Raw genomic sequence first — 14,391 nt, forward strand, 5'->3', positions numbered from 1 at the left:
TTCACATTCATAGAGTTGAATGTAAAGCCTATGAAGATTTAGTTCCTACATGGTAAAAGTGGATTTTACTAGAAGCCCCAAAAATAAACAACCGGGAGAGACCAGCATCTCCCTAGCAAGGGTACATTGATCAAAACTCAAACACCCACTGATAATGTTCCAAAGATCACCCAAGAACAAAATACAGCCACTGAAACTTTTAATTTAGAACTCTATATCAACCCCATTACAGAAACACATGATTTATTAATACTTCCCAGTATACCCCACCTTATACTGGAAGACAAGAAGCTGAGAGCTACCACAACTAGCTTTGACTCCTAGCTAAAGTGTTTGACAATATGGTAGGAAACACAAAAAGTGTGGTACATAACAACTTCCAACCCTTGACCAAAGGCATAGAGAGCTCAAAAGTAAATATGAAGAATGAAAATCCACCATATCAATAATTTCAACACTTCAAGCAAATCAAGCTATGTATGCCTCATTATTCTTTTATTTTTAATTTCTTTCCTCCATATTCCCATCATTCTTTATTCTTCTGTTTTAAATTTATGCTTTTTAATTTTTTCAAATATTATTTCATTAAATGTTATTATTTTATACTTTTCCCCATTCTGCAAGATTTTGTGTGTGTATGTGTGTGTAATCTCACTGCATAGATAGGTTCCAAAGAGTTATAGTTTTATTCTCATTTTAATTGCTTTCTTCTGAACCTGTTTGTTATTTAGCTTTGGTTTGACTTAGGTGGGTTATAATTACATATAGGTTTGAGTTTCTGTGATCTTACATTTCTGTATTTGTTCTTACCTTGATTTTTGTCCCTCTTATTGCTGCTTCTTTACTTTCTTCCCCTACTAACAGCCAAAATTTCCTGTGCCCTCTTCTTTTGTTTCTTTATTATTTTTAGGTAATTTGTTATTCATCTTTTTTTATAGCTGACATCTTCTAACTACCTTTTGCTTCTCCTCTGTTTACTTTTTAGTTTTGTTTTTTGGGGACCAGAGATTGAACTCAAGGACACTCCACCAATAAGTCACATCCCAAGCACTATTTTGTATTTTATTTAAAGACAGGGTGTCACTGAGTTGCTTAGTGCCTTGGAGTTGCTCAGGCTGGCTTTGAACTCTCAATATTCCTGTCTCAGCCTCCCAAGCCACTGGGGTTATAGATGTGCACCACTACTCCCAGGGTCTCTTTACTTACTTAAATATTTCTGACTCTTGCCTTACTATCCTATTTTTCCTTGACTTAAGAAACTGTAATCTCACTAAAAGAATTATATAGCATAGGTAATTCTTAATCCATTTATATTGTTGTGATTAATAATACAGTGAATGAGGTAGTAGACACTGCTGTTTAATGCCTGATTATCATTACATATTGTTGGTACTTGTGTTAAATAACCCCACCATTCCAATATATGTGAAAGTCAGTATTAGTGATGTCAAGAAGACTTAAGAGATTTATCTTAAGAATTTATGTATGTTGCTAATATTGGTGTTATTTCTGTCTCTCTCTCCTTTCTCTAAGAGGATTGAAAAGTGATTGGTGGATGGCACTAGAGCAGATTATGCTTAGTGAAGCTAGCCAATCCCTAAAAAACAAATACCAAATGTCTTCTTTGATATAATGAGAGCAACTATGAACAGAGTAGGGAGGAAGAACAGGAAGAAAAGATTAACTTTAAACAGAGACATGAGATGGGAGGGAAAGAGAGAGAAAAGGGAAATTGCATGGAAATGAAGGGAGACCCTCATTGCTATACAAAATTACATATAAGAGGTTGTGAGGGGGATGGGAAAATAAACAAGGAGAGAAATGAATTACAGTAGATGGGGTAGAGAGAGAAGATGTGAGGGAAAGGGAGGGGGGATAGTAGGGGATAGGAAAGGTAGCAGAATACAACAGTTACTAATATGTCATTATGTAAAATTGTGGATGTGTAACCGACATGATTCTGCAATCTGCATTTGGGGTAAAATTGGGAGTTCATAACCCACTTCAATCTAATGTATGAAATATGATATGTCAAGAGCTTTGTAATGTTGTGAACAACCAATAAAAAAAAAACCTTGCACTGTAAAAAAATAAAAATAAAATAAATAAATAAATAAATAGAAAATAAATGCCATTATATATTAAAAAAAAAAAAGAAAAAGAAAAGTGATTGGAACACTTCATATAGCAAGAGTAGAAATCCTGCTGAAAAGCAATACTCACAATTCAGAAAAGTCATGATCCAATCCCACTTAAACCTCAATATTATTTTAGTATGTTGAATTAGGGAGCCAAAAACCCCAAACCAACAACCAGAGGGGGACCTCATCTCCCACTCCTGGACATATATTCATACATCAAAAACAGAAAAAAACAAAGAACAAAAAAGATAACTACACATAAAAGGACATGGATATAAAATAAGAAGGTAAATTTTTTTAATTGATTTTCAAGTTCAAAACTTCTGAAAACATGAGAAAAGAAGGGGAAAATGCTCCCAAATTCACAATCCCTTAACAAACAATCCCACAGATATAAAAGTTAATGAATTTCCAGAAAAATATTATGAAAAACAGATTATCAAAATATTCAATGTACTACAATACCATCTATGGGATGAATTAAGAGAATAAATGCAAAAGATAAAAGACTTTCAATAAAGAAACAGAGTTATTGAGAAGAAACCTATCAGAACTCCTGGAAATAAAAGACACAATAAGTCAAATTAAAAATTTACTTGAGGGCTGGGGATGTGGCTCAGGCAGTAGCGCGCTCGCCTGGCATGCGTGCGGCCCGGGTTCGATCCTCAGCACCACATACCAACAAAGATGTTGTGTCCGCCGAGAACTAAAAAAAAAAAAAAATATATTAAAAATTCTCTCTCTCTCTCACTCTCTCTCCTCTCTCACTCTCTAAAAAAAAAATTTACTTGAAATTATCAATATCAGATTATATTTCATAGAAAATAGAAACTCAAACACTGAAAACTGAAATTCAGACATTGAAGACAAGATATATGAACTTGAACTCAGTATGCAATAAAGGAAACAAAATAAAACATCATGATCCCAATATACAAGAATTCTAGAACAGCATTAAGAGAACAGAAGTAAGAGTCATAGGAATAGAAGAGAACATGGAGATACAGGTTAAGGGTATTAAGAACATTTTCAATAAGACTGTAAAAGTAAAAGTTCCACATATGAGAAATAAAATAGACATCCACATGCAGGAAGCATATAGGACCACAAACAAAGATCAGAATTCAACATCAGAAAGAAAATTTATAATCAAAATGCCTGACAGAATATAATGAAGAGATAATAAAAACTGAAAAATAAATGTGTCAGGTCACAGTTAGAGGTAAGTAAATTAGGCTTCTTTCTGATTTCTTAACACAAACCCTAAAATCAAGGAGGGCCTGAAATGAGATATTACAAGCTCTAAAAGGAAACAGTTTCTAGTCAAGATTGCTATATCCAGCTAAACTTTATTTCAACATTAATGAGGAAATAAAAACTTTACAGGACAAGGACAAACTAAAAAAATATCATGTTAACCAAGTTGTACTACAAAGTGTTCTCAGAGATAAACTGTACAACATGGGAAGCCAAAAATGAGTCCCAAAACTCCCAAAGAGATGAATATCACTAGAAGAGAATCTGAATAAATTGAAAGACATAAATTAGCAGAATGGACATAAATTAGCAGATTAAAATCCATCCTACTTGTAGAAGACTCATCCCATAGGCAAACACACCCATAGTTTAAATGTGAAAAGAAAGGGAAAATATTGCATGTAAATGAAGACTGAGAAGATGCATGGATAGTTATTCTCATAATTGACAAAGCAGATCCAAAGCAAAAGTCAATCAGAAGTATCAAAAAACCATTGCATACTGATAAAGGAACAATATAAGAAGAAGATATAATGGCAGAAAATATATATCCCCCAAGTATCAGTGCTCGTAAGTACATAAAAAATTCTTGATATTAAATCCAAGGTATACCCCCAAAACATAATACTGGGTAATTCCTACACATGCTATAATAAATAAGTCATCAAAACATAAAAATAATAAAGATATTTCTGACTTAAATAATACTATAAATCAAATGAACCAAATAGATACCTAGAGACTATTGCACTCCAAATCTTCTCAATTTACCTTCTTTTTAGAAGTTCAAGGAACCATTTCCAAATAAATCATATTCAATGTCACTATGCAAGTCCAAACAAACTCAAAAATTTTGATATAATTCCATGTAGATGATAAAGGAATGAATCTAGAAATCAACATCAAGAAAAATAATAGAAATTGCATAAACACATGAAGACTGAATACTATTCTTTAAATGAAGATTGGATTAGAGAAGAAATAAAATAAATTCTTAGAAGCAAATGAGAATAGAGATACAACATATCAAAATCTCTGAGTATGAATACGAGAGCAATTCTAAAAGGAAAATGTATAGTATTGAGTGACTAAGTTAAAAATAGGGAAAATCCAAATAATTGAGCTTATGCAACACATCAAGGAATAGAAATGGAAAATCAAACTGATTCCAAAATCAATGGTAGACATAAAATAAATAAGATCACACTTAAAATTAATGACATAGATAATAAAAACAATACCGAGAATTAATGCAAAAAAGTGGTGGTTCTCCAAAAATATAAAGGATTGATTAACTGTAGCCAAACTAACAAAAGAAAGAGAAGACCCCAATCAGCAAAATTAGACATGAAAAGAGAGACATCAGCATAGACAATTATGAAATCCAGAGGATCATTAGAAACTATTTTGAAAATTTATACTAAGACAAACCGGAAAATATAGAAGAAATTGACCAATTTATAAACTCATATCAGCTAGAAAAAATTGACTGAGAAAGATATAGAAAACCTAAATGGACCAATCTCAAGTAAATGGAATTGAAACAAAATTTAAAAGCTGTCCAACAAACAAAAGTCCATGACCAAAAAAATTCTAGGCTGATTTCTACCAGACCTTTAAAGAAAATCTAGCACCAGTCTTTCTCAAATTATTCCATGAAATTTAAAGAAGGTATCACTAATAAATGAATTCCATGAAATCAGTATAACCCTAATATCAAAGTCAAAAAAAGGACACATGCTGGAACTAAAAACTACAAACCCATATTCCTGAGGAATATTGACACAAAAATTCTTAATAAAATAGCCAATCACATTCAAAAACACATCAAAAAGATAAGACACCATGATTAACTGGATTCTACTTCAGGTATGCAAAGTTGTTTCAACATGAACAAAGCAATAAGTGAAATTCACTACTGAAATAGATTTAAGGACAAGAATTTTATGATCATTTCAGTAGATGAAGAGAAATTCTTTTGATAATATCCAGCACCCATTCATGTTAAAAATGTTGGGGAAAATAGGTACAAAAGGAAATTACCTCAACATCATACATACTATATATGATAAACCCAGATCAACATGGTACTCAATGAAGAAAAATTGAAACAAATTCCTCTAAAATCAGGAGCAAGACAAGGGTGTCTACTCTCCCCATCAAATTTCAAAACTCTAGACAGCACAATCAGACAAGAGGAGATTAAGGGGACACTTGTAGAAAACAAAGTCAAACTATCTTTTTGCTGATGACATGATCCTATATCTAGAAGAACAAAAATAACAATAGCAACAATAAAAACTCCACCAGAATATTTCTACAGATAATAAATTAATTCAGCAAAGTAGCAGGATACGTAACCAAACTTCATTAATCAATAGTGTTCCTATGCTACAATAGTGATTCTGCTGAGAAAGAAATCAGAAAAATCATCCCATTCACAATAACCAAAAAAAGAAGATAGTCTGGAATTAATATAACAAAAGAAGTGAAATATCTCTACAATGAAATTTGAAAAACACAAAATAAACTAAAGACTTTAGAAGATGAATGGCCTTTGATGTTCATGGATAAACAGAATTAAGATTGTCAAAATGGCCATACTACCTAAAGTGTTATAAAGTTTCAATCCAATCCCCATCAGAATATTAATGACATTCTTCACAAAAAAAAGAAAAAAAAGTCCTAAAATTTATTTAGAAGAATAATCAAATATCCAAAGTAATACTGGGCAAAACCAGAAATGATAGAGATAACAAAATACCTTATATGAAATTATACTACATAACAATAATATAAAAATGGTATCAACAATGATGTTGGCTTCAAAATAAAGAAAATCATTAATAGAATAGGGTAGAAGACACTCAGAAAAATCCACATACTCACAGCCATCTGATGCTTGATAAAGGTGTCAAAATATATTTTTGAAAATATAGACTTTAAAAATATAGTGCTGAGAAAACAATATTCAGTTTTGAAAACATTCAGTTTTCCATATGTTGCAGAATAAAACTAGATCCATATCTCTTACCCTTCACAAAAGTGAAATCAAAATGGATCAAACACTTAGTAATAAGACACTTTACAATTGCAAGAAGAGGAAATTATATTAAAATGAGGTTATTAGGGTAGACTCTAACCTAGTGATTGGTGTCCTCATAGAAGTACAAAATCAAACACAGACACACAGAAAGGAATGACCTTGTGAACTCACAGGAAGAAGACAGTTGTATGTAAGCCAAGAGAGGTCCATTAGAAAATGACAACCCTGACAACATCTAGATATGGGATTGTCAGGGTTCACAATCAGATGAACCATTTCCTTAAATTAAATTTCAGATGCTTAAGCCATTCAAATTTGAAAATTGAATGGTACAACGAATCCATAGATATAGATATGTTCCTCAGGTTTGTTATAACAATCACAGGAATAAATTCTCTGGATTTTATTTTTCTTCACATATCCAAAACTTGGAGCTGGAGGTTTCAACAACTTAGGAACACCAAGAGGCACTTAACAAAGTCCTAAGATCAATATGGTCTCTTTAATCAAAAGACCTGCAAATATTTGGCCTACAAAGACAGGAACATTTTTAACAATACCAAATCTAATCCAGCCATACACCATGGAAAACACTGCTTTCCAAATCCCTCCAGAACCAGAAGAGGGAGGAGGAATCTGAACTTCTATTACCACCTAAAGAACAAGTTATCCATCTTCCCTAAAATGTAAATGAAAGCCAAGTGAGAACCTGGACATCTGCCTCCATTCAGAAAAAATAAAAGTGTGAAATTCCAATCCCAGTGGGTAGTATGGAGATATTCAAGCTCCTCTCCATCAGTTGAAAACAAGATAGGTGTCTGGACTTATAATCCTTCCCAGCAGTTGCTAAAGTTCTCTCCTCCAATACCTACCAATTATTAGCACAACCAGAGACATGAAAAGTTTTGTTCTATATGTGTAGTATAAGATTTAATGCATTCTGCCATCATATATAACAAATTAGAATAAAAATAAATAAATAAATAAGAACATTTGAGCAAAGGCAATTTCTGGTTTTGTGTACAAAGTGCAAAACAGTCACTTCAAAATGAAAGGGCATAGAAGCTGCTCAAGTAATTTACTTGATGTCATAAACTCTAAAGAGCTATTTTTAAAGTTTTGTTTTATTTTATCTTGACAGTAAATAATCGCATATGTATGGGGCAAAATGTGATGTTTCTGTACATGTGTACTTCCTGTAATGATCAAATCATTTTAATTACCATATCTTTATTTAATGAACTGAACTAAAACACATGACAAATAAATGCTGTACTCTTCAGTTAGAGAGATAAAAAGTGAAACATGATTTTTATATCCATACTCAATATATTGTATATTGAGAGCAATGCACATTATTGCCATATATACAGAAGAGAAAATAATATTTGGGGCAGATAGACCTTCTTGTTAAGCAGTTAATTATTCTGACCTCCGTCTATTTTAATTAAGTCATTATTCATATTGCAAATAGTAAAGGGATTCTGGTCAACAACATTCAAACACAGATTTTTAACAAACTAAATGAATGAGGCTCACACCCCAGCTATTTCTATGCATTCACCAAAAACACTTTCCTTTTTCATAAGCAAATAGACTATATTTCACAGGCCCTGTTTCACTTAGGAGAGGCCATTGAACTCATTTCTAGCCAGAACAATGTAGCCAAAAAATGAAGCAAACCATTTCCAAGCCACACACACACACACACACACAAAAAAAAACAAACAAACAAACAAAAAAAACACCAAGAACCTCTTATGTACAGTTTATTTTAATATTAAACATACAAAACCACCATTTGACATGACAATTGAACTGTTATACTTTTATCCCCAGGAAATAAAAATTTATGTTCACACAAAAGCCTTACATAAATTTTAATTATGACTCTATTTTTAGTAGTGAAGCCAGAATTAGACAGGCAGTCAGTAAAGATGGGTAAATCAGTCAGGTTGGATCCAGGAGGTCAATTATGATTGAGTCTGGGAAGTTGGAGTCTGTGCCTTGGGGGATTGAAATGTTAATTCTTTCAGAGCCCTTCCTCCACCCTTATCAAGAACCTGCCCCTGCTCCAACTTGTTGCCAAGGTAACCAATTCAAGGAATTGCCCCTCCCTTCAGGGAGCTATAGGATTGTTAATTTGGCCTTGGCTGCTCCATCCTGCCCTTCCCCCTTCAGCCCACCTGCTTTCCAACTTTTGGCCACCCCACTGAGCCTTTCCTAGGCCTAGTCTTGTACCTGAAGGAGAGAGATAAGGGGAAGAGGGCAGGGGAACAAAGGAAGCCTAGGACTTATTAAAAAGGGCAGAATACCTGGATTCTTGGGATACCAGGATACCAGCTATGGCTCCCTTCTCCCTCCCAGAAGTCTATGTTACCCCTTTTTAGATAAACCCTTCTTCATATGCTCGCCTTGACTTGCTTCTCTAATGTTCAAACTTCAACATGTGGGGAAGCAGGACTCCTCATCCATAACCAGTGTATCTATAGTCCCTAATGAGAAAGAATCAAGATATTTTTCAATAGAAAAATGGTCAAAAAACAAAAATCTACAGTGGTACATCCACATATGGCATACTATTCAATAATAAAAATGGAATAAACTATTGATGCAAAGCTTTAATGAATCTCAGGGGAATAATTCTGAGAAAAAAAAATAAGCCAATTACAAAAGGTGACATAGTATATTATTCCATTTATATAAAACTTTTGAAATGACAATATTTTGGCAATGGAGAAAATAATATTCATTGTGAAGGACTGGGCATTAGGAGAGGGAAGTAAGATGACTACAAAAGCATAACAGCACAGGGAATTTTTGGTGATGAAATAGTTCTGAATCTGGAATGAGGTGGTAATTTCATGAATCTACATGTGATAAAAAGACCTGTGCACATACACAATGACAATTTCCTGCATTGTTATTATGTTATAATTACACAAGATATACACATTTGAGGGAGCTAAGTGAAGAGTGAGATATTTCTGACTGTATTGAGAAATGAAGAGTGAAATAAAGACTCTCCCACACAAACTTACTCCTTTTCCCTATATGCTAATTGAATGGAAAAGACTTAGAAAACATGTGTTGAAAATAGCTGAGCCACAAAACAGAAAATGCCTATGTCCACGGATAACCATGCTCATGGTTGCCCTCCCAAATTGTCATTTTAAAATTTCAATTGTTTTTTAGACTATATTTGTTACAAAAGCTAATTATGCCTGAAATCATATAATATGGAGCAATATAAATTGGTTAACTTAAGTGTATGAGTATTATAATAGAAACTGTCACAGCTATATGAAGTATTTTAGATAGTGTGAAAGCCATGTTTAGGGCCACCAAAGGTCTTCCTGTAGTACTGAAAGACCCCAGCCCCATAACCTAAGGCTTGATTATGAAAAGTAGAAAGTATGCAGTAAACAGGTGAGCTCACCACATAACCTGTTAGAAAGGGCACCCTGCCCACATCACAGGACATGCTTGAGCAAACTGGGATCATAAGCGGGAACAGGGAGGAAACAAAATGTAAACCTATGAGATTAATGAGTTTTTCGGGAATCTATAGTGAAAAACAAGTTTATCATAGTGAAAAACAAGTTTATCATAGTGAAAAACAAGTTTACCCTTTAAGTGACGTGTATGCTGGATTCAAAAACACCTGTTATTGTGCTAGGTGGAAAACAACTCCTTTTTCCCTATAAAAGATCTGTACCCCAAAGCCCGGTGTGCCAGTTCACCAAAGCTTCGGCTGAGGTTTTGCTGTGCACCCGCAGGCGCCTGTGTATTAATAAACTTGCCTCTTGCTTTTGCAGCCAGTGTGACACTAGTTTTCTTTTGGACGGGGGATTTGAGGGTCTGGGGGTCTTTCAGTACTTTAAAATTATCTTCATATTGTTCATGATTATAACTCTTTCTGCATATTAAAATCGATTAAATTTTTTTTTTAGAATTAGGTCTGAGCCTTATACAAAAGAGTGTGTGTGTGTGTGTTTGTGTGTGTGTGTGTATATATATATATCCCCCCCCCCCAGGCATGATGGCATATAGCTGAAAACAATCTCAGCTACTTGTGAGGCTGAGGTGGTCAAATATTTGGAGCTCAAATCTTCAAAAGCAGCCTGATCAACATGTTGAGATCCTATCCAAAAAAATAAATAAATAAATATATATATATATATATATATATATATATATACACACACACACACACACACACACACACACACACATATACACACACACACACACACACACACACACATATATATATATATACACACACACACATATATTCTCAGTAGTTATCATGCTGTCATGGAATTGTGAAGAATTTCTCTAAGATAAAATTAATCATGCCAATAAGTAATGGATTATATGCTCTGAATGTTAGGTCGGTGGTGACTTGGTGGCGATTTAGTGGCAACTTAGAACAAAGCAGCCCGGCCGGGCCAGAAAAGAACATCAATCAGATGCTGGCAGAAACGCCTGTCAATCAGCCAGATCTCCTTACTAATGCCAGTCAATCAGCAAGATCCCCCTGGCCAATCCTGGAGTTCAGCCAACTCCCCTGACCAACTCCAAGGGGGCAAGGGACCCTAGAAACACCTTTTCCTGTCCCAAGCCCTTCCCTTCCTGCTGTAAGCCCCATAAAAGTCCAGTCCAGTTGAGCTTCTGCACGGCTTCTCCTCAGACCCTTCCCCTGTCCCCTCTGTGGGTCTGATCGAGTTCCGCCCGGGAGTGATATCGCAATAAAGCCTGTTCAGCGTCCCTTTTAAATCTGCATCCTTTGGCCACTGCCTGCCTCAGCTGATCTGACACTGAATAAGGCTATTACCTTCTAGAAAGTACTGACAACATGAAGCCATAAAATAGCCAATATTTGGGGAAAAGAATTATATATATATATATACATATTCATATATATTTACATTTATCCTATATAAAAATATAAAACTTTACTGAGTAACAGAAAATTATTAACTGAACACAGTATTTTTGAATAAGAAAACTTTATAATAGTAAGGCTACATATGACAAACCCAAGGCCAACATTATATTGAATGAAGAAAAACTGAAAGCATTTCCTCTAAAAGCAGAAACAAGACAAAGATGCCCACTCTCACACTCCTAATCAACATAGTTCTGAACAACCAGCCTCTATCTCAGAGCAAAGCCTGTCCAAGGAAGGGACATGACCTTTGTCCTTGGAAAGACCCACAGAGCCTCCTAGGCACATTCCCACCCTGCTAAGTTGTTTATCTATAAATAACAGGAGAGATCTGCTGCACCAGGTGTCCTTGACTCAGTCAGGCTAGGTGGGGATCCATAGCAGCCCCCTAGCAGCTACCAATCAGCATGAGACAGGGAAATACCTGGGATGCCAGATGACCCTCCCAGTAGTTTATGGTGGTTGATAACATGTTGGGAAACCATGTAATTCAGCATGAACACCCCTCTTGGCCTAAACCAATTAGTTCAAATGAATACCCCTTTTGTACTGACCAATCACCCCTACCCAACTTGTTGCCGCCAGTGAATGTGCTAATCATGTTTTAGAGTTGTTATTTGATTTTCCCGCAGTGTGTGATGATTTGCTAAGAGATGCTATGATGTATGTGGGGGTCCCTGCCTTCTCCAAAGAATGTATAAAACTGCTGCAAACCATGGGCTGGGGGCCTCTCAGTGTCACCAGTTGCTGTGTGTGGAGGACAGAGCTAGCTCACAATAAACACCTCTTTGCTGCTTACATTGATCTTGGTCTCTGGTGGTCTTTTGGGGATCCCGAATTCGAGCATAACAGTTCTTGAAAGTCTAGCCAGAGCAGTCAAACAAGAGAACAGAATTAAATGGATACAAGTTTAAAAAAGAAGAGCTCAAATTATCTGTTTGCTGACAACATGGACCTAATTTAGAAAAAGAAAAAAAAAATTCACAGGATGCAAGATCAACATTCATAAATCAATCACATTCCTATACTCCAATGATGAATCTGCTGAAAAAGAAATAAAGAAAAGCATCTCATTCTCAATAGCCTAAAAAATACTTAGGAAAATAACTAACCAAGAAGGCAAATGATTTCTATGATCAAAACTGTGTAACACTGAAGAAAAAATTTGAAGAAGTCTTTAGAAGATGGAAAGACACCCCATGTTCTTTAATAGCAGAATTAATATCATCAAAATGAACATACTACCAAAAGCAATATACATGTTTGATACAATCTCCATCAAAATAACAATAATGTTCTTCAAAGAAGTAGAATTTCAGTCTTAAAATGCATTTTGAACAATAAAATTCCCAGAATAGTTAAAGCTATCTTGAGTAAGAAGAGGGATGCTAGAGGTATTACACTATAAGATATCAAACAGAGGTATAGTTAAAAAAAAAAAAAAGCATCATGGTATTGGCTCAAAAAGAGACATGAGAACCAATGTAATAGGATAAAAGACACAGAGAAAAATCCACATTGATACAGCCATTAGATACTTGGCAAAGTTGCCAAAAATATGCACTGGAAAAAATATAACCTTTTTAATAAATAGTGCTGAAATAACTGAATATCCATATGTTGAAGAATAAAATTTTATTTCTACCTCTCATCCTACACTAAAGTCAACTCAAGTTGGATGAAAGACCTAGGAATTAAACAAGAAACACTGCAACTACTGGAAAAAAAATTTTAGCCCCAAATTCTAACATGTTGGTACAGGATTAATCTCCCTAAAAAGACTCCTAAAGTGAAGGAAGAAAAACCAAAGATCAATAAGTTGGATGCCTTAAAATTGAAAAGCTTCTAAACAGCAAAGGAAACAATTATGAGCATGAAGAGAAGGCAACAGACTGGAAGAAGACCTTTGAAACTTGCACCTCAGGTAGCACATTAATATCTAGAATATAATATCAAAGAACTAAAAAAAAAATACAACGCCCCCCACAAAAACCCAAAACCTAATTAATAAATAGACAAATGAACTGTGGCTTGGGAAACTGAGACAGGAGAATTGTAAGCTCAAGGCCAGCCTCAGCAACTCAGTGAGGCTCTAAGAAACTTAGCAAGACCCTATCTCAAAATTTAAATAAATAAATAAAACTCCAAAAATAAGAGGGCTGGGGATGTGGCTAAATGGTTAAGTGCCCCCCTGAGTTTAATTCCTTGTACCAAAAACAAACAAACAAACAAAAAAAAGTTCAACAACTTTAGCATTCAGGAAAATATTAATCAAAATTACATTGATTACCTTGATGAAAATTGATCAAGGAACTAGGCATTAAACCAGAAACCCTACAACTACTAGAAGAAAATGTAAGCCCAACATGCAATTGTGTCAGTTTAGGAACTGAATTGCTCAATAAGACTCCTAAAGAACAAGAACTAAAATTAAAAATCAATAAACGAGATGCTATAAAACTAAAAAGCTTTTACTTCACAGCAAAGAAAACAATCAAAAATGTAAAAAGAGAATGTACAAATTGGAGAAAATCTTTTGTCACCTGCACCTCAGTTAGAGCTTTAATCTCTAGGATATATAAAAAATTTAAAAAATATGTAAAAAACAAAAACAAAAAACCCCTAATACCAGAAAAACAAATAACCCAATCCATCTATGGGAAAGACATCTGAACAAGCACTCCATAGAAGAAGAACTCGGAATGACCAACAAATAAAAAAAAAAAAATGTTCAACCTCTCTAGCAATTAGAGAAATGCAAATTAAAACTATACTGAGATGAAATCTCATTACAGTCACAATGGCAACAATCAAGAATACAAGTAACAACAAATGTAGATAAGAATGTGGGGAAAAAGTACACTCATACCTTGCTGGTGGGACTGCAAATTGGTGCACCTCCTCTGGAAAGCAGTATGGATATTTATTAGAAAACTTGAAATGGAACCACCATTTGATCCATTTATCCCATTCCCCACACACACACACACAGA

Source organism: Spermophilus citellus (genome assembly GCF_964194105.1).
Source record: "Spermophilus citellus genome assembly, chromosome: X".
NCBI classification, from domain to species: Eukaryota; Metazoa; Chordata; class Mammalia; order Rodentia; family Sciuridae; genus Spermophilus; species Spermophilus citellus.